The 21,972-nt window shown below is 36.8% G+C and overlaps 1 long non-coding RNA gene across 1 annotated transcript in view; it reads right to left on the bottom strand.

Annotated features, from left to right (window-relative positions):
- Window positions 1–908: 908 nt before the first annotated feature.
- Window positions 909–21,972, bottom strand: part of LOC140680301 (uncharacterized) — a 216,011-nt gene continuing 194,947 nt past the window's right edge. Inside the window, exon 3 of the long non-coding RNA XR_012051459.1 lies at window positions 909–3,434. This is a non-coding gene — a long non-coding RNA (uncharacterized lncRNA). The remainder of the gene's footprint in view (window positions 3,435–21,972) is intronic.

Below are 21,972 nucleotides of genomic sequence, written 5' to 3'. Positions count from 1 at the left end.
ATTTCTTGCCAATGACTATATATGCATCCAGCAATCAATACCATTATATTCCCAAGGTACACGCTGTTCTTCAATTATGGTACTTAGATGGAGAGCCTCTTAGTATCATCTAGCTCAATATACTTTGCAGATCTCATTTTATAGTAAGCTCTCCTGCCAATTTAAGGGTGGGAAAAATATCTGTATTTTCTATAGGTTTCTTATATAACCTTCCTTCCCCAGAAGATTTTTGTTATGTTCTGATTTCTTATTATTCCCAGCAAATAATGAATTTAACTTAAATTTAATATTATAGTGTCAATTTTACATTCCCAAAGCGCTTTCCTCTTGATCTTTATAGCAGCCTTAGCAAAGAGGTGAGCTTCTGCCAACAGATGAGCTTTGGTGGTGTTTTTACAGCACTATTATGTCCTCCATGCGTGAAACATTAAGATTATGACACAGTGCCAGTCTGGAGGCAACAGACTGGTTTAAATGCCTCAGAGGTGCTATGCCAATCAATTCTCCTGTCTCACTCTTACTGGTCACAGAAATATGTATTAATGAAGGGTGAATAATTAAAGAAAGGGGATGAATTACAAGGGACAAGAAAATGTCACAAGAATGGGAACTCAAAAGAAAGGAGTTAAGGAGAAGGATCCAGTCTAGTGAAAGACAGTGTGCCACTCACAGCAGCCACACATTTCCTCCTCACCTGCCTCATTTTGGCAATTCTAATTCAGATCCTGGCTGGATCTGAAGATGTCAGAAGCTGATCTTAAAGGCTGCAGAGAGATGAAAACTATTTCTCCATGCAAGCCCTGTGATATTCAGAAGTATTTGCTCTTCCTGACTTTACAACAGAACAGTCTAAAAGAAGCACCACAAAAGAAAGAATTCTGCCATTCAAATGCCAGACTGAAGTTTCTAGAGGAGGCACATGAGGGGAAGGTCTCCTTCACCAGGTAAATAGCTTTAAGAACACAGAGCTCCTCTTATCTCTCAAGGAATACTGGGGATGACGGAAATGACAAGGAAATAATGTCAAGAAGTTTTGGCCTTCAGAAATGACCGACTTCTACCTGCTCATCAGTGCATGTCTGTCTAGGTTCATGTCTAGAACCATGTGGAATCCACCTGGAATGATAAAAATAATAATCATCATCTCTCAGACAGTTACCTTCAGTAAACATCAATTTTATTTATTATTCCTTTTATCTAACCACTTTCATCAGATATCCTGGATCGCCTTCCTTTTTAATTCTCTGAATTACCCAGTGAAAGGCAAAACAAATTCCGTAAGTATCCTTTGCACTTATCACCATGTCCAGCTCAGTTTTTCTACCTACCCCTCTCTCAAGAAATCCAGAAAACCACTCCGCCATGTCTCAGAACAAATCAAAAAGCTTTTTTTCTCTCTCTTGGAACACAGAAACACTGCTGGCAAAGCCCACAGAGGCTGAAACAGAACCACTGCCATGGTCAATGTAACACTCTCTTTAAGCACAGCTCCTTTCCATATTCATGGAGCCAAATTTGGTTCTGACTTTCATGTACTTGCAAGGTAATTCTGTCACCTGGAGAAAAGTCAATTATGTATAAAGTCAAGGGCAATACAAAATACAATACAAGGCTAATGCAATTACGGATTCGGTTCAGGTATTAAAATCAGCCTAATAAGCCAAGTAGAAAGAGCTAAAGTTCAAACTAAGCATGTGTAAATTCTGTAGTCAAAACCTATGGAGCTTATCACTATCAATTTTAAAGGTGGAAAAAAAAAGCTGAATTAATGTGAAATACTGATTAAAATAATAATACAACTGTTTATCCAGTTAACAGCCAAACTATTTTTTTCACCTACTACAGAAACAAAACCAGCATAATATTCTAACAGATGCCTTAAGGAAAAGAAAAAAAATCAGCTGGGTTTTAAAAACACCCTATATCTTCTATTCTATATCTAATAAGTAAAACATGTGTTTATATCCTGACACAAGACAAACATTTTATGGACGTGGAATGCAATGAATGGAGTAGATGAAACATGTAACAATGGATGCCACTGCACTGGTGGATATTGAGAAATAGGATTCAAAATAGGGGAGAAAAAGTGTAAGTATTAAATGTGATTTAAAGTAAGATTAGTTTACAACCAACAGAGCTAATTTGCTAAGGCATTATTACACTGGGGCAGAGCAGAAAACAAACTTTACTCTTCTTGAACAAACTTGCTCTTATTTCTAAGACATTTCCTAGTTAGAGGCCATTCCTGTGCCACTGAACTTGCTAAAAGTCTAGCAATGTTCTCAACTGCTATCCCAAGAATGCCTTTTTATACAGAAAATCTTACTGTGCTCTGATGCAGATTTAAATATTCATTTTTAACAGAAGTTAGTTGCAGGGATCTGAGCTAATGGATTATTTGATTCACAACTGGGTGGAAGGCAGTAGCCTTTAGTGGATGTTTATTTCCCTGCAGATTGTTTTCCAGCATTTGTTTACAATTATATGGCACTGTTAGCAAAGAAATTATAATTTCTGCAGAAAGCGGACAACTGAATTTCTCAATAACTGAGGTCTTGGCACACTCGAAAGTGTGAAAGGCAGAGGGAACTGCTATTGAACATTGAGTGAAATTCCTCTCTTTTGTGGTTAAAGTTGAGCATATAAGGAAACCTTCATCCTTTGGAAATGACATGGCAGTAATCTTGCTTTGAACCTTAACATACGAGGAGAGGGGAGCAGGTTCTGCTTCAATTTCATTTGGAGCTGTGGCTCAGTGACATTTGTTAGATTACTCAGCCACACATTCCATTGCAATCCCAGAAGGGCAAGCAGCAGCATTCCAAAACTTGTTTGCCAGCCCTTTAACTTCTAGTGACCCTCTTAGTGAAGACCCAGCAATTATTTATAAATTCTGTGGAAGTACCAGGTTCTTTGTATTCCAAATCAACATACAAGAATATCCCCAAATACTAAGAAAATAGAATTAAAATCCCAGGAATCTGTAGATCATCCTAGTTTTTCTAGAAAGTTTTCTCCCTTTCCTTATGTCTTTTTTGGAGAGGTATTATGTAAGGTGTAACAGGTTTTTCACTAGAACTTTGACCACTGTCAGTATAAATGCATAACTGAAAATGTAGCACAAAGATGAAAATCTCATTGGGATGGGATTTTCCCAATGAGCAAGCACTTATTACACTAAACCAGAATTAAAACCGTGTTCCCCAGGAATTACCATACCTGCAGAAAAGGGTTGCAATCATATTCAAAGGATCTTTACTTTTACCTTCTTATTTACCAAGCTTCAGGCTCCTTTGGAGATATGTGGTGAGCAACAGTGCCTGAACAAACACTGGTCCTGGCTCTGCCACCTGAAGACTCTGAATCTTGATCACCTTCAGCCCTTCTTTCTGTCTCCACATACCTTCTTTTGCTTTGGGTTTCTGAATTTACTGTAAAAACAAAAAACAACAAACCAAAACCCACTGTATTTGGTTATAATGGCTTTGAGGCTATCCATTTTCTGTGTCCTGATTTCCCTAGTATCCCACTGTTCATAAAGACAAATATCTATATCTATATGGATATATCTTTTTTAACCCCCTAGATGAAATTTAGTACTAAACCATGAGTTTAACATACCACTTCTTATTGCTCTTGTCAATTTTATACATTAAGCATATTTGTTGAACCAATAATTAATTATAATTCGCTACAGGCTATTGGTGTTCAAGCTCTAGTGTTATTTGTAATTCTTCTTCATGTCTGTGGAAACATAAATCTAACATTGGCCTATTTATAAAGGGTTATTATTGAGCTGCTTTACTTATGATAGTGATCTAATTCAGTAAAATTGAAGCAGGGAGTAAATGCACTTGAAGAGGGTTGTTTTATTTCCTCACAAGGAAAAAAGGACAGTGGTGTGCTAACAGCAATGATGTTCTTATCTACTGAAAAAATTTGAGGGAATTGCTGTGTTCAACAGTTTCCTGATTTTACCATTGACTCTAAAATACAAAGGAAACATGTAAAACCTTTGCAATGTAGCATAAAGTTAATCCCTGTAAGGAGGTAATGAAGCTGCTAATGTTTAGCTAAGAACCATCCTTAGCTAACACAGCTCTGGAGGCACAGAAGAGCAAATGACTTCCCTCAGCCTCTTACAAAAGTGATCATTTATTACTGCAGGGCAGCACAGGCCAGAAGGAATATCAGTCAAATCACTCTGGTGAGTGTTGCCCTTACAAAAGCAAAGCAGAAAACTGAAATACTGGTCCCACTTAACAGCAGAGAAGACATCTACACTCACAATGAAACCCCTAGAACTGTTTTTCTGCCCGCTTGACCTTCTGAACTCTCCACTTAGCCACTTCAAGCGATTTCCTTTATTTAGGCTTGATTATTCATCATCCCATGCCCAGCCCTGGCAGGTGAATCAATAAATGTATCTGTGTTCTGAGTAAGTTCCCACACAAAACAAACTAAAGGAAAACAAGCTGGACACCTCAAAGTGAAAATACACTCATCGATTCTCTCCTGATTGCTATTAACTGCTACTGCACACTTGCTAGGGATTGCCTCAAGTATCCTGCAGCTTTACAAGACAGCAGGGGGCCACATAATGTAAGACATCAGGTAAATGAACTCAAAAATGGGCTTTAAAAGGTGGTCACAAGAAGAGGAGAGAGCAGTTAAATTTTCGAGGATAAAAACATGAAAGAATGACACTGGGTAAGTTTAAGATGTAAAAATTTATGTTGTCATAATACAAAGTTCCCAGAAAATCGACTTGGAAACCTTTAAAGTCTGCCATTCATCTAAAATTAAATAGTACATAAAAACAAACTAAGAGACACTGTTGTGGAAATGTGATTAGATTGTGTGGGGCAAGAAAAATTCTATTAGGTGAGTTCCTGCTCAGGGAATGAGATTATCCTATTCAAGTTCTTTTTTCATGTTTGCTATCTCCTTTCAGAAAGAAATGCTTGTTCAAGTCACAGGTTGGCCCAAAGTGACCAGCTGTGATGACTGACTGTCATAAATGAAAAATAACAATTATTTACAAACATGACAATTTTCTTAAGGTACTTAGAGAACCCTAGATATGGATGGGCTATGAGGGATGAATACACTCCTGCTGTTCCCACTGTGGAATCAGTTAATGTAGACACAGAGTCAGAAATGGTCTGAGTTGGGAGGGACCTTAAAGATCATAATCCTGACTACCATGGCCATCACATAATTACCATGGTTTCCATGAGGTAATGTGTTAGAACCCCTTGCTAAGAAAGGCATGCTCTTGAATAATCAAATAATACAGCTGTGCACATCTCAAGTGTGATTTTTTTATAATCTATGAAGATTCTTAATGAAGAACCAGATCATCATGTGTTCAATTTGTCATACTGTCTTACTCATTTAACAGCTTTTACAATGAATACAACCTGTGAAGAAAACTACCACACATTTCTCACCCAGTCTCAGATCTTCCACAAGGTCATGCAGACTCTGGAATTTGGAGTGGAACTGGCATTGCTAGAAAGGATTTATCTTCATTTCAGAAAGTAGTTCCAACCAGGTGATTTTTCTAGATGAAGTCAGCAAACTAGACACCTAATACCTGGGAATGTATTGTCTATTTTCTTATTTTAGAAAGAATAAGTAAGGATATGTAAATCATAAAATTAAAATTTAAAAAGACGATGCACCTTTAAGTAAAAAAAACCAAAACCTTAAACACTGGCTAAAATAGAAAAACAAAAGCCAAACCAAATAACAAAACTCTGTGCAAAGCTTTGATTTATAATGTCCGTTCATGGAATCTTGAGAAAGTGCAGAACATAATAAAAATTGTCAAAGACATTACAGTACACAGTGGTAGAGAAGTCTATGACAAATTGAACAGAGCTAAAGGGAAAAATAATTGTTGCCTTGCATTGGAGCAACATAAAACCTGTATCTCCTAAGTGATACAAGATATTGGAAGTGGTAATGGGTAATTTATATCTTTGAGGAAGAAGTTTGACACAAGCAGAAAACAAAAAGGCTCTAAAAATTTAGTTGGCAATAAGTTTCTAAGCAAAGAATTAAATAAGGTTTGGCGAAATCAGGTATCAAAAGCCTTGGAACCAGACAGAATACTACTGTTAGTGTTCTGATGTGATCCTCATAAAAATGGAAGTGATTTAATGCTCCATTTTTACTCCTATAGGAGATAAGGGCACTAAATTATTAGAAAAGTGAACAGCGACCATGTTCTGTATTAAGTAGCCTGATAGGCTGTGTGCTATTTCTGCCTGTAACATCTGTGACTGGTGAGCATATGGATATTTTATTTTGGAAAGTTGAAGGAGAAATAGATGTTGCTATCTACTCATTTCCACTGCAATTGCAAAAGCATCTCTTCTGACATTGAAAAAAGAAAGTTTGGTTTGAAAATGTAATGGGTTAAAAAAATTATTTTCTTCACTTAGCTTATTAGTTTTCTGCTTTATTTTGATATTTAAAATAGAATGCAGGTGCAAAATGGGAGTACAAAAATAACACCAAATCTTATTTGCCTAAAATATCCTAAAACATTTCTATATGATATTCTGTCTGTTATCATGCTTCCATCTGTGGTTAATGTTTTCAATTTCTCAGTTTCAATTAAAAAGTACAAATAGACTTCCATGTAATAAGGTCATCCTGAAGTTTTTTGAAACATTTAACACAGAGAATTAGTTGAGAGTGGAATGCAATGTTAAGAGTGGCAAATAGGGACAGGAAATACTTTTCCTAGAAGTTAAAACTTCCAGTATTAGAAAGCGAAAACATTGCTGAGGAAATACAGGAATCTGGGAAGCTGCGAAGAAAAAACTGATATATCTGAAGCACAGAACAACCTGTGTTTTAAAAACACAGTTTTTAAATCAATTAGTATGGTTTTGATCACTGAAGAGAAATGAATACTATTTTAAATTTCCAGTAGGGTGTATGTATTACATATATTTACCTTGATGACTGAAAGAAAACTGGTGTCAGAGGAATCTGATTTGATGGCACTGCATTAGAGTCTGTAATTAGTCATGTCTGATGACTTGTTTTGTTTTCTGATATGGAAAAGGCAACTTTTTTTACCACACATCAGACATATTTATATGAAGAATAAAATTAACAGAATAAAAAAAAAACCTCCTCAAACACATAAACACTACCTGGTGTGGCAAATTCCTTGCCAAAAATTCTCATCACAGAAACTTACACATAACTGATTTAAAGTGCTGTAATCAGATCAGAAATCCCATCTGCTCTGCATTTCTACACAGGCATTGTTTTTCTACCAGTGAAGACACGCCTAAGGTCTTGTAGGATATTAGAAATTTCAGATATCCGTTCAAGGTGGCTATGAGGTCCCAATGCTGGGTTTCTCCCCAACAATGTCTTGAAATTTGAAATCACTAATACAGTATAAAATAACAGAGAAATAATTCCTAACTAAAGATTTCTGACTTTTCCAAGAGGCAAGACAACTTTTATTCAAAATAAGCAGACAGGTTTTCTTGGACATTCACATTGCAAGACCCATAAGCCACATACAGATATCCCAACACAGGAAATTCCAATGACATGAAGAAAAAAAATCAAACACTGGAACAGATTGTCCAAAAAAGTTATCAGATCTCCTTCTGTGGTGATTTTCAAATTTTAATTTGTCAAACAATCTGACTTTCAGAGTGGGCCAGGCTCTGAGTGGGTGTTTGGACCAGATGATCTTCTGAGATTTTTTCCAAACTAAATTCCTATAAAATTCAATGAAACTATCCAATGAAAAAAGTAGGTGCTGATAGATTAGTGAGAAATTAAGAAAGCTGTCAGTGATCTGTTCTCCTCATGGAGCACGATTCCACTTTCAAATGCCAAGTTGCTGAGAAGCCTTTCCTTCCTCTCCTGAAGGATGTCACAGAAGTGGTCAATAATTCCACAGAAGGAAGTTATTCACAAAGAATTCGTTTCTCCATAATTCCTATGGTAAATATTGTGCCTAAAGCCTGCAGGCTTGGTTTAGGTTACTCAGCAGGGAACTTGTGGATTGAACAAGGCAGCACCAGTGGGCGCCATAATTTCCATGAAAACTTGAATTTTCAAGTTCTTTAAAAGATGGTGTCTGATTACTACTGGAGCATGGAGTAAAACAAATCCAGGTAGACCATGAATCCTCATGGGGTTTCGGGGTGTTGAAGAAGAAAAATATTCTCAAGATTGAGAATATTTAGTGAAACTAACAGAAAAGACTTGGAATATTTACATATTCTGGCTGCAAATTAGATAAATACCTACAAGGATACCATATAAAGAATACTTTTGAAACTAAAACTGATTTTAAACCTAAGTGTAGCAGGACATGGGCAATTTGTCACAGTCCTTCAGGCTCATATATCTGCAATGTTTCTAAAATTTAGCACTTTACTCAGAGTTCATTAAGTTCATTTAAAAAACCATTTGTAAATATGCTTTCAAGAAAAAGAACTGCTGCTGGTGGTTATAAATCTGAGTTTTACAATAAATATATGAAAGTATTTGCTGTGCATTTGAAAATCCAGTGATCTCCTCAGGAGATGGCATGAGAGACACACTTTTAAATTACTGAAGGCTGTTCTAGGCATTTATTCAGGCATCAGGAGCAACAACATACAAGGTCCTTTAACACATAAGATGCATCAAAGAGTGTATGTGATGTAAAACTTCTGTCATGAACCATCAGTCTAAATAATTGTAATCCAATTTATCAAATGATAGCTGAAACACATTCTAAGGAAATCACAGAAGTATCTAGAAAGGACTTGTTATACAAAAGAGAGGCTATAATTACAGAGCTGGTTTTTTTTTTTTTTGGTTAATTCTCTGCCTCAGCCATCATCCTCATTTCAAGCAATATTTAGGTGAATGTGCTTACTGCTTAGAGTTTATGGTTTGGTTTTCAACAAGTACCCAAAATCTGAACATCTACTCCACTTATTTGCTGATGCAATGAAAACTTTGGAGTTTTAAGATTTGGAAAAATTCCAAAGGAAAGAAACCAGTGCAGCTGAAAACAATTGCTTGGTACTTCCCTGCTGCTTTTCTTCCCTGAGAAGTATTTTTTAGGGACATGGATGGGAAATACAGGTTGTCCCTGGAAAACCTGTGTTTCATACCAGGACCTCCTGTTATTTAGCAACAATTCCAGTTTAGGGTTTTAATCTTAACTTTAGGTGCAAAATGTGGTTGGCTGAGTGGACTAGACTGGGGATAATCTACAGCAGTGTTGGAGAGAGGTGAAAATATTTGCTTTGGGGTCCTGGCATCTTCATTGAATTCCTGTTTCCCCTCAGGATTGAAATGACCAAAGAATTCTGATTTCTGAGGACTCTGCCCACAGTCCCACCCTTCTCCTCTTAGGCCACATGTAAAGAGGTGACTTTAAACATCCATCTGAGACAAAATTAGGGGGAAAATGCTGATTTCCTTCAGAGTGTTACTTCTGAAATATGCAAGTGCAGAGTTGAAGTGCCATGAGAACACCAACAACTTATTTTGAGGTGTTTTATATTAAAATATATAAACATATTATATATGTTTTTCACTCATGCCATGCCATGCTGATAATTATTCTCTCTGCACTGCTGCTCCTCTGCCCCTGAGCTGCATGGTCAGGCCAGGAACAGCCCCTGCCCTCTTGGCTGAAAAGAAGACTGACATATTCTAAGTGTCAAAATTCCATTTTTTTAGCACTTCACCTCTAGTACAAAGGATTTGTCCACTGAAATGTTGGAACTTTTCATCAAAGCAGGAAGCACTTCTGAAAATCTGTCTTGGATTGTAAAACTCCCCAATAAAGCTGCTTTCAATAGCAAAGTCTGCTACTTCAATCTAGCACTTGCTAATAAAATTCTCAGGTACAGCAAATAAAAACAAAGCAAGTCCATCAAAGTGACACTGCAACTCCAGGCTGCAATTTGCACTCAATTGCCTTGTCGTGAATGCTAAGGTTTTGTTCTAATCCCTTGATATAATATCATGCCTTGATACTAACTTCCAATAACAGAGCATGTTTGGATGCTGCTTCTTTTATACTGTGTCATTTAAGGTAAAAGAAAGCCTTATTTTACCTTATTTAACCTGCTCATTTGTTTGCTTTCCTGTATTAGAATTAAAACTACCAGGAGTGACAAATAATGTAGAATTAAATTTAAGGCACATTTATTTTTGATGATTCTCCCACAGTTAATTTTAATTTAGATGTATGCATAATTTGCCTTCTTAATTTTTCAATTTAATGAATTTAAATACTAAACAAAACTATAATGCTTCTTTTAAAGGGAAAAGATACTGTGCTAGTCCTTTCTTGCATGGAAATCATTGGTCATTAACTTACAAGTAAAGCAGTAGGCAGTGAAAGAAGATTTAACACAGAATGCACCCTGTGACATGGAAATACATGATTATTTTTGTCTCCTACAACCTCTCATCTTGCTGAAAGTAATTACTTTTTTGTCTACTATATGAACCATAATTGACAACTAATGTGTGGGAGTGTGGGAGCATGCATTTAATTTGTAATCAAGTGGTATTTACTGAGTCAAAACTATTAGATAGTTAGTATTTGAAGGAAAAGTTCTTCTAAAACTGTGGGTTTAAGTTTTCAGTAATTATCTAATATTATACTAGTATTCCAAACTCTCTTTTCACAAACTTTTGCTAGAACAAGCAGGTCTACAGTGACAGAGTAACAGATTTTGAGGATAAAAACCCTCATATAGTAAATATGAAAATTTCTTAAATGTCCTTTTTCCTCTTGAGTGCAAAATAAATAAAAATCAAGCCATCAAGAGCATTTTTCTAGCTGTACAAGAGTGTCTTACAAGAAGACTTCATTCCATTTGAGCCTATTCTTACAAAATTGCATCTGGCACTCATCTGCCAGAATTTCTATTTTGACATCTTGAAAGTACATAATATCACATTGTTCTCAGTGTGAAAAAGTGTTTTCTAATCAGCAAATTTCCCTGTTACATATTCCTGCCTGCACTTGCCAGCTTCTTCCAATCCTTGCAGCCCATTTACTCTTAGCTGTAGAATAATTTAAAATGCATTGGAGAGAATAAAATCTGTGGGTCTCCAAAAATCAGTAATGTTGGTTTGGTTGCACATCAGATGATACCTGGGTGGTTCCTTTAGAGGGCTTTTTGTCAATGTTATTTTTATTTAAAAGTTCCAGCCCTGCAAAACAAATCTTTTTTCTTTTTGTTCCTCTTCCTGAATTCCAAAGTGTAACAGATAATGAAAGCAGAAATATTGTTCAAAGGAGTACTTTGATCTTGTAGCTAACATCCATCAAACTCTTTGAGAGTCTTGTGTCAGCCTGATTTCCCCTCTCCTGCTCATGAGTTTCTGTGAAATAATTTCTTGAAGTGTGGTCTTGATAAAATGAGCCATATATAACGGAGAATGGCAAAAACATGACATTTCTAAGAACCAAAAAATAAAATTGTGTCTATTAGGAGAAGACTCAATTCTAAAACATTAACATTTTATCACCCATTCACTTGAACTTAAAAATTAAATTCTGAGCAGGTAATTATTTTCCATTTACTTTAAGTCTGCTATAAGCAAGACAAGCAGTTTCTACAACTTCTGATACTTTTTCATAGAGGGAGAACATTTGCTGATGCTGACCTTTTCTTGAGGAAGGTTTTGATTTTGAAGAACTGAGTATTTGGTTTGTTTGTTTGTTTGTTTGTTTTTAACAGACAAGTATCTTATAAAAAATTTGAACCAGCTCAAAACTACAAGTTATCCCTCTCCTGGCTGAGGCCAGTGCAGTTCTATCACCAGAAAGAGAATGGGAGAAGAGGTTTTTCCATGCAGCCACAGAGGATCTGCCCCCATCAAAATCTGGAATCACTGCTAAGAGCTGCACGGAGGTTCAGCTCCGCTGCACACTGAGGGATTATTTCTAACCTGCAGATTGATTTGTCATGTTCTGCAGCAGCACCTTTTGAACTCTCAAGACTGAGAGGAAGGGCAAAATGTAATATTCTCATAAATCTTGAAGGTTACTCCTTTCTTAAAATTTTTCCGCCGTGTACTTGGAATTCTCTGAATAAAATAGGGACGAGCACAGCACTGAACTTTGCTGATCCAATTTGCTCTGCATGGATGGTCACAGAGCATTCATTAAAGAGGGTTCTCTGAAGTTTCCTTCAACCATGCCATTTGCAGCTTGGTTCTACACTGAAGAATTCACCTGAGACTGACTTTTTGACATTTAGCCAAATACAAACTCTAAAAACCTTTAAGGATTTTTTTTTCATTACAATGTAATCTCTAAAAAATCCAGTTTAAGTATTTCCAAAACCAGATTGGCAGTACAAGTTGGCAGAGCCATTGCCAAAAGCACTAAGCAGTGTCAGAAATATTTCTAGACTGTCAAGCCAACAGAGACCTTCAGGACAACCAAATGACATAAAATACTAATATGACATAGAAATAATATATAAAATATTAAAAATACAATAAATACTAAATTCCTATGCCCCTATAGGAGAAAGAGAGTGATGCATCACTGAACTCACAGGAACATTTTACACTTGTTTGTACTTTACACTTGAAAATGAAACATATTTGTAACTATTCATTAAAATGCATTAATTCTGAGAGATCAGCATATTACTGCTGTATTTTTGAATGGTTTTGCACATATATGGGTACATTTTACCCACTTCTGCATATATGTGTGTGTACATACGGACATACACATTTATAAGTACATGTGACAGATTGTCCTGCAGAATTTTATCCACTTCTCCTCATATCCACTTAACTTCCTTATGTTCCAAGCAACAGCTCTTGTTTCTACATCACACTGTCCAGTGATTTTCATGGAATCATTGAATTGTTAAACCTGGAATAGATCTCCAAGATCATCGAGTCCAAGTGTCAACCCAACACTGCCAAGTCCTCCACTCACCCACATTCCCAGAACCACATCCACAGGGGTTTTGGTGCCATCCCTTCCCTGGACATCCTGTTCCAATGCCTGACCACTCTTTCAGGGACGAAATCCTTTCCTAAAATCCAACCTAAGCCTTCTCTGGCACCACTTGAGGCTGTTTCCTCTCGTCCTGCCCCTTGTTTCCTGGGAGAAGAGACGGATCACTCTAGGCTCAGCCATCAGCCAGCTTTTCACCCAGCACAGGCTACACCCATCCATACCATAGAAAGTCAGTTTTTCCAGGAAAATTCTGTGTCCAAAAATCAGTGACAAAATCAGTGTCAAATCCTTTAATAAACTCTGGACAGACAACATTTACAGCCTTTCCCTCTTCCACTGAGCTGGTCACCTTGTCATAAAGTGAGCTCAGGTGGGGCAAGCGGCACCTGACTTTCATAAATCGGTGCTGACCAGGCCTAAAGCCCTTGTTGTCCTGCTAGAAAAATATTTTTGGACAGTATTTCTATTTTCATCTGCTCTAGAACTGTGTAGGCTTCATTACCTAAGTGGAGAGCCAAGATAAAATGCGTTATTTTGAGAGCCATCATGTCCACACTCTTAATGTAGAGTGAATGTTTTGGTTATTAATGCCTGAAAAATAGGCCAGTAGAGGAAAACATTTTTTCACAGCATATTTCCAACCTAAATTCATATTGAATCATATATACACTGAAAGATATAACAGTGTAAAAATGCCTACAAAGTAGCTATTATAAAGTCTTGTATCACTGAGTTCTTAATTAGTCTCTCAATTGTAAAATACAAAATGTGTCAATTAGCTATTAAAGAGGAAAAAAATTAAAATCCCAGCTTAGTTCTCCCAACAAACATGTGGGGTATTTAGGCAGTTTTGTAATGTAGCACTGTAGGGTGTCAAGGCAGCCTGCTAAATTTACTGGGATGGAGCAGAATTATGAGCCCTGGTGCAATCTTTGAGGCGATTTCTGGGCTGGATTCAGTCCTGCAGACACTTTTATGACTTTGCTGATCTCTGTGTTGCTACTGAAATCAAAGATCCAAACAAGACATAGGAATCACCCTCTGAGCATCCAGCTTTCCAGAGCAGGCTAGTAGGCAAGATATAATTAAGCACCCGCATGAATTTTTCTTCAGCTTGGATGCCTAAATTTGGCTCCTACATCTATGCAAGTGACCCATTTTTTAAATACGCTGAGTGCCTGCAATTCCCAACAATTTATGCAATCAATCATTGTTAAATTGTATGAAAATACTGATGAAACCTAAGCTGCCCACAGGCATTTATTTCTGCTCATTGCTACTATTAGAGAAATAGCATTTATTCTGAGAAAAACTTCAAAATTAAAGAACAGAAATGCATTTTTAAATGTTGACAAGTTGCATACCATGGTTTTTGTTTCAGGAGGGAGGAATTACTCTTATGTTACTCAACTAGAGCATATCAATGAATAATGCAATGGGTCCTATGTCCAAAATTTGAAATGATGAACATATAGATGAGCAGATTCTTGAAATAAGGTGTTTTTTGGCAGCATTGCTTGGATCAAAAGAGACATTTCTGGAGCAGCAGGACAGACAGAAGTCCTTCAGCTGCCTTAAGAATTACCATCACCTTCCCTTTCCAAGACATTAAGAGCACTAAATTTCCTTTCAGCCTTTGGTGAAAGCAAGCAAAGAACTGATGCAAATGTGGATCATGGAAATGCAGGTATTCAGCTGATGGAGGAGCATTTCTTTATAACAACCCAAGAGTTTTTTCACTTTTACCATTCTGATCCTCTCCCCTTTCCCACAGGGAGTGTGAGCAAACAGCTGCATGGAGCTTATTCGACACCAAACCACAAAACCACAAAATCAACACATTTCAACTAGAGAAACAGAAAATAGAAACTGGACTTCTTCAGGTCCCTGGGAAAGCAGCTCTCCACAACCTCATATGAATATATTTGATACGTGCACTTTTAGAAATAAAACCACACATTCTAATTTTGCATCCTAATTTTGCATAGGCCTGATAAGAGCACATTTCCGTGGAGATGTGGGACACTGACATCCCTGAGACAGCCTGAGCACTCAGGTGAACCAGGAGGGTTAATGAGTGGTTAACATGTTCTCCATTCAGGTGTCTGAATACCAGCACATCTTGGTCCTTGTGGACATCCTATGAATACAAAAACAAAGTTAATGACATTTATTTACACCTATGCTGACATTTTTCTGTATGCAGAGGAAAATCATCAACATTTTTTCTTAAAGGTCAAAAGCCTTTGCATAATATATTTCACTGCATGGAATGGATACCCTCTGATATAATTCAACTGCTGTGTTTACCCTAAAACTGATTCTTTACCCTTTTTAAGGTACTGGTGTGTTTTCTTTCTTTCACCTTTTGGAATCATATTTTTTATTCTATCAGCATATGCTTACTGTTCAGGTTGAGTTGACATACTTCAATTTTCATGGTTTCTCTATCCGTTTTGTCTATCAAAATTTAATATATTGTGATGAATATTACAAGTAATATTACAAGTACACCTTCAAAAACAGTATCCTCCTTGTTTCTCTCTATAGATTTCCTTGTACTTACACATTCTTAGATATTAAAGACACCACAATTTTTTCCTTCATCCAGATGGAACTGACACTAAGGTTTTTTAAATTCATTCAGCATTTTTCTTTAGGCATCCCACCTCTGTCTCTGAAAAAGCAGACTGCGGTGAGATGTTCTGTAGCAAGCAGAGCATCAGGGGAAGAGACTTGACTGGTGTACAAGTACAAGGATGGAATTAGATATTTTTATTTTAATCATTTATATTGTGCAGGATGATGTTTCCCAATCTGCTATGATATCTGCTGCTCAGCCTCTAAGTCTGTCCTAATCAACTCTTGCATACAAAACAACAGGGAAAACCTTATTCCAGATGGCTGAGAGGCAAAACTTAGCTGAGGTCAGAATTTAACAGAGAAGAGGAAGAAAATGTAGTCAAAATTGCACCATTTACAGTCTTTGTCACTCTCATCACTTTTAATTTAAATGCAGGTAATTAGTTTACAACAACTTCAAACTTCTTGTTTATTCTTTTGCAGTATTAGCCTTTGTCCTTTAATTAATTTATCGGTTTTATTTCATTTAATCTCTGTTGTTTATTATTTTAATAATATATTTAATGTATTACATTAGAAAGGAGTAAATATTAACACAACTCTTCAAAACCCATTTTCCAAAGCATCCTGAGAACTTGGTGACCTATACACCCTCCTGTCCAAAAACCTAAGTACAATCAAATTATCTTTTGCGTTTTTGTGAAAACAAAGCAATGATAAATTCATTCTGCCCAGGGTATATTTCTGGAGAGACCATACTGTTGTGGCAAAAAAACTAAACACAGTAATTAATTAGTGACTGGAGATCTTATTTAGACCTAGATGTTAGGTATAGTTCTCAGGCTAGACTGGTCCCCCAGAAATGCCTAAAACATTTGTGCTTAACACCAACTTCTCCCTTTGCAGTTCACAGGCACTTTTTTTGCAAAGATCGTTTTCATTATTATTTCCAGTTGCAGAGGTACATGACTTTAAACAAAACTTGCTCTTTTCACCAATATTTTCCCTCCACAGCTTTTCTGCCAAAGGATTATAGTAATTGCTTTGGTATGAAGCAACAGTGAAAGTCCATGTATTAAATTGATATTATTTATAAGGGGTTAAGCTACCTGGGCCCTGAGAACTGTTTGAAAAAGTGACAGTATTTATGGAGACTTGAATGAATGAGTGGATTTAGTATATTAAGTGATTGCTCATCTTATTTCTCATCTAAAGAGATTCCTTGATAAGGCACCACCTAAGAATCAACCCTGTGCCAGAGTGGGAAAGATTTAAAGGTGTAGAAACACAGTTTTGATCTGGGATGAAATTTAGAAGCACTGTGCAATCTCCACCAAGCCTGAATAATCAGCAAAAGAGCCAAGTCTTTGAGCTCCTATGTGCCAAGGCAGAATTAATCATCCAGATAGAGCAGCAGAGGGAATTTCATTAGGGGACAGGAATCTTCCCACTCACAGACACAAGTGCACTTGGCACGCTCCTGGGGCAGGGAGGGTATTGAGGCAGGGCTTGAAGGAGACACAAGAAAGCAACACTGTTTTTTCTCTTTCAGAAAAGCAAAAAGTGGGTCTGGGCTTGAATCATCCTTCAGGCTTCTGAACATTGGTTTGGGTCAACAGAGACATTTCTATAAAAAGGATCACCGAGGGGTGTTCCACTCAAAATTCTGCTGTTAGCTAAAAATATACCTTGTAAATAAAGTTGAGAATTTAGTGTTATTACATCTGAAATGTTCACAGCTGAAACAATGATTAATTCACATTTAATTATTGCAGAAACAGAAAATGAGATACAAGGGGGAAAAATTCTTAATAATAGAGATAAAAATCATTATACACACATGCTTGATATCTCTGGGGTTTTTTTTTTCTGGTGTCCCTCATTGCCCCTCTGCATATTAAAATTTATCACTCTGCTGTGTGGGACAGGGGCCGCACAGCAACTCCTAGCATCCTGAGTCCCCTTCTCTGGGAAGAGTATGATGTTGATGATTTTTCTCCTCCCCCCTGTGGAATATGTTTGGGGTTATGTTTAGATATTTTTTACACCTTTCTTTATCAGTACACAAAGCAACATTACATCCAAATATACTATAAAAGGTTTTACATGTATTGGATGGTCACCTGTGCTTTCTTTGCTGTCCCTAAAACAGTTTGTGCTCAGTTCCAGGTCTATAATTTATTGGTGCCCCCTCCATTTCCATTTTCCTAAACATCTCATGTTTGTATACCTGTAAATACCCACTTGAGAGGAATTGGCTGCAATCCCAGGACTGTCTCCCTCCACATGCATCAGTGTGACACAGCCAAAAATATTCCAGTCTACACAGGGTAACTACTCCTTGCTAATATCTGTGTCAAAATCATGCCTATACCCACTAAGACAAGAAAAGGAAAATGCAAAATACTGCACTTTGTGAGGAAAAAGTCCAGGCACTGAGCAGCTGGAAAGCAGGAGGTCCTGGGGCACACTCAGCTGACCATGAGACAGCAATGCCCTCCTTGAAGGAGGAAAGAGTCACAGAAAAACCCTTCTCAGAGGTATCCAGACAAGAGGCATGGAAACAAAGCAAAACATGTGAAATTTCATTTAAATGTAAATTAAAACTTATTTTTACTATAAGTGTGGTAAAACATTGGAGCAGGTTGTCCAGACATGCTGCAGGGTTTCAATGCATGGAGATATTAATCTGAGCAGGGGTTTGGTCTTTATAACCTCCAAAGACCACTTCCAGCCTTTAGGACACTGAGGTTCTGTGAGAAGTGAAATAAATCGGGCACAGCCTCCAGACAGGCAAGCCAACACAAAGTCCAGGCAGTTCAAGACAAGTAAAGGCAAAGAAAGTTTCACACCTTCCAGTTTGGGGGGTTTGCTGCTTCAATATATTTGTTTCTATTCTAGGAAATACTGCAAAACCTGGACTACTGAGGTGTTCTTTTGTTTTCATTAAAAAAAAAATTAAAAATCACACGTGTAGATTAATACTATATGAAAATATTCAATTTAATTTCCTGTGTATTTCTCTTCACTGTACCTGTAGGATTCTACACAAAGTAACCTTTGCTCCTTTTTAATTAATTTTCTCAAGTGTCACACATTTATGCTGTAAATAATAAACTGTTCATGATTCTCTGTTTGCATTGAATAAACTCTTCTTGGAGCAGCATGACAAGCATAAAATGTTTGACATCAACATTTCAGTATTTTTTATTTATGCTTGTTATTTAGCATTTGGGCCATGCACTCCTCTGGGGCCTTTTACCCACATCCTCCAAATCAAATAAAAGTCAGATTTCTGAATAAAGAAGAACTGCTGATCTGACCATGCTGTTGTGCACTAGGGCAGTGTCTTTTCATTTTGTTTTACAATAGGAAAAAAACCCAAAAAAACCAGATTACTTTAAAGTTATACAAAACATAAAATATTGAATCCAAAGTGCTGAGTTGCACAGTCCTCGAGAATTTCACTGTGCTTTGCATTTCATTCTGGAAAGTTTGCATTTCTTTCAGGGCATTTAAGCTCTGTTAAGTTACACAGAAAGACTTAACAATGCATTTTTAATATGTACCTTCTAAATAGGAAATGGTCTAATTAAATCTTTACTCCCAAGTACACATATTAAATGGCTTTGTGAAATCTTTGTGTATCCTTAGGAAACCCTGAATAAAAAATCCTGAGATGCATCTAGCGAGTTAACTTCTAATTCTCCTCTGTGGTTAGAGGCAAAACAATGAAAAGATGCAATGATATTCACCCGTTTGCTCTTTTTTACCGATCAGATGAAGAAAAGGTGATGTGAACTTGTAGATAATGAAAGTACCCCTTGCAATTTGTCACCATTAACTGAACCAACATTCTAAACCCCCATTATTAAAATTTGTTATTTTTGCACAAGCCTTAATTTTCCTTCTTCTTATTATTACGTTTTTCAGTTTAACCTACACATCCCCATTAGTTGATGCACATGCTGCCCATCTAAAATGCACTTTTGTCATTTTTTCTTTTTTCCCCCCCACAATATTTAGTTTACACACGGGATAAAAAAAATGCATAAGATAATAGACATGCAGCTACCAAATCTACTTGGAAAAATATGCTGACATCCCTCTCATGACAATATTTTGTGCTTTCTTGGGTTATTTTTTAATGAATTCTGTGTGCACCTGATAAGCAGTGGATCATAGAACCTCATACCTTTCACTGCAACAGAAGCATAACAGACTTCACCAACTCCATATTTTGACTTGAGTACAGCAGCTGCTGGAGGTCATTGAGTATTTTTAAATGCAATCTTGTATCTTCTACGAGCAAATTCAGCATATCTACCATGCACCCTGTCTAAATATTCCCAGTCACTTCCTAATTATTTTCAGGATGTTTCCTGGCATGACAGAGCATGCTAACAGCTTCATTAACTCTGCTGTGCAGCACCACTGTATGGGCAGCGTGCACAGCCTCATCTAGGCAGGAAAAACTGTGCAGAACTCCCCAGCTTTAACAGAATAACCACTGTCCTCTCTCAGGATGCTGATGAGATTGGAAAACTGCTTCAGGTGAAGGCATCAGTACATTAATACAAACTCTTCTGGTTCCGTGTACAGTTATTTTTCAGCACCTGTGCCTGTGCATAGCACTGCTGCTTCATTAAAGAAAACTGATATGATGCCTTTGACACGATTCCTTTATTTACAGATTATACAATAATGGAGCTTGGTGGTCTCTGTTGGTAATAATGAAAATTTCATTCAATTCATGTTTAACTGTGAAAGATCTGATTTCTTCAGTAAATGTTCACCTAAACACTCACTCACTGAGCACAGTCCATTTTTATCCAAACACTCACAAACACTGAATAGAATAGATTGTGTAGAGACAGCACATTCTTTTCTTTCAGCAGTCTCCAAAATTTCATGTTCATTCATTCACCTTTCCAAAGCTAAATGTCTATAGCTATGGATTACCACTAGTATTAGTTGCTGGCAGGAGGAACACTTATCCTTCACTGTATGACCTAAATCAATTTACCAGGAATCATTTTTTTTTCTGTAAAATGACAATAGATAGTAGTAATCTATATTTCAGGCTTTCCTATCATTGGTGGGCTCATCTGTGTTACAGCGTTTTTACCCAAGTGGTGAGTTGTATGTGGTCAGTAAAACTGGAAATTCAAAAAGATTTTAAAAAAGAAAAAAGAGAAAAAAAACCCCAAGAAACAAAGCATTGAGACATTTGCTTTGACCGCTTATTTAAAATATAAAATACAAGGTTTTAAAATGAAAGATCAGCACAAGACAAAGTTACTCTTTTCATGAAAAAACATACGACTGACCCAAAATATTTCATGCTTACATTCCAATGCCTTTTAAGAATAAAGTTGATGCCTGAGCTGATCTGTTGTCCAAGGCAGTAGGTTTGTTTTCTACCTGCTGGCAAAGTGTTATGTCAGACTTCATCATCCAGTCAAGTTTACACAACCTTGTCTCGATTCAGTTCATTTTGTGTGCAGTCCATGCATTGATGAATTGCATAATCAAACTGAGGCAGCATCAAAGGGGAATAACCTTCTGGCCAAGCCTGAGAAAATTGTGTTCAGTCATCTCCAGCTGAACTCACAAAGCCAAGCTCAGCTCTGGCAGAAACAGGCAGGCCTCCATTAAATCAATAAGATAATCAAAGCTTTATAATTAGATCAATGCAAAGGACAGCAGCAAGGCCTGGTAAAAATCTGCATTGGACGTAGGTCCAGGTATATCCAGGGCTGAGTTTGTCCCAGGAATTTTTCATGCCTTTGAACAGCTGTACTGAAGCAGAAATTCAGAGCATTTATGGATCCTGCTGCTCCCAGCCAAAGAATATCAGATTTCACTGTTACCTGATACTTCAACCTTCTCTGTCTAATGAGGAGCACAGCAACCACAAATCCCATCTCTGACAAACTGGCAAACTCACTGAGTATAGGATGTACTTTTATTTGTAGAGAGGCAGAAAATAATCGATTTAAAAATAATCAAAAATTAAATAATCAATAATCAAATAATCAAATTTGGGTCTATCAAGACATACCCATCAGACAATCCTCAATATGTGCAGTCTGGGCACCCTTTTAATGAAATAATAATTAAGAAGCTCAGGAAGAGCTTCTGAATGATAAGGTTTTGTGCAGAAATTCTTAAACCTTTTAAAAAGGCTGTAAGATGTTTTCTTATGTTTCTTTTTTGTGACTGGAGGAGAAGGAAAATACTGACAATACATTATTTTAGCTCTGATTTAATTCCCTGAGGAGAAGAGAAAAAGGAAAAAAAAAAAGTGATTTCAGAAAAATCTTCACCAGATAAGTAGGGAATTGTATACAGAATTGTATATTCTGCACAGTGTATGATGTTCTCATGTT

The sequence above is a fragment of the Taeniopygia guttata genome, chromosome 1, assembly GCF_048771995.1.
Source record: "Taeniopygia guttata chromosome 1, bTaeGut7.mat, whole genome shotgun sequence".
NCBI lineage: Eukaryota > Metazoa > Chordata > Aves > Passeriformes > Estrildidae > Taeniopygia > Taeniopygia guttata.
This window is presented reverse-complemented; position numbering and strand designations above follow the sequence as displayed.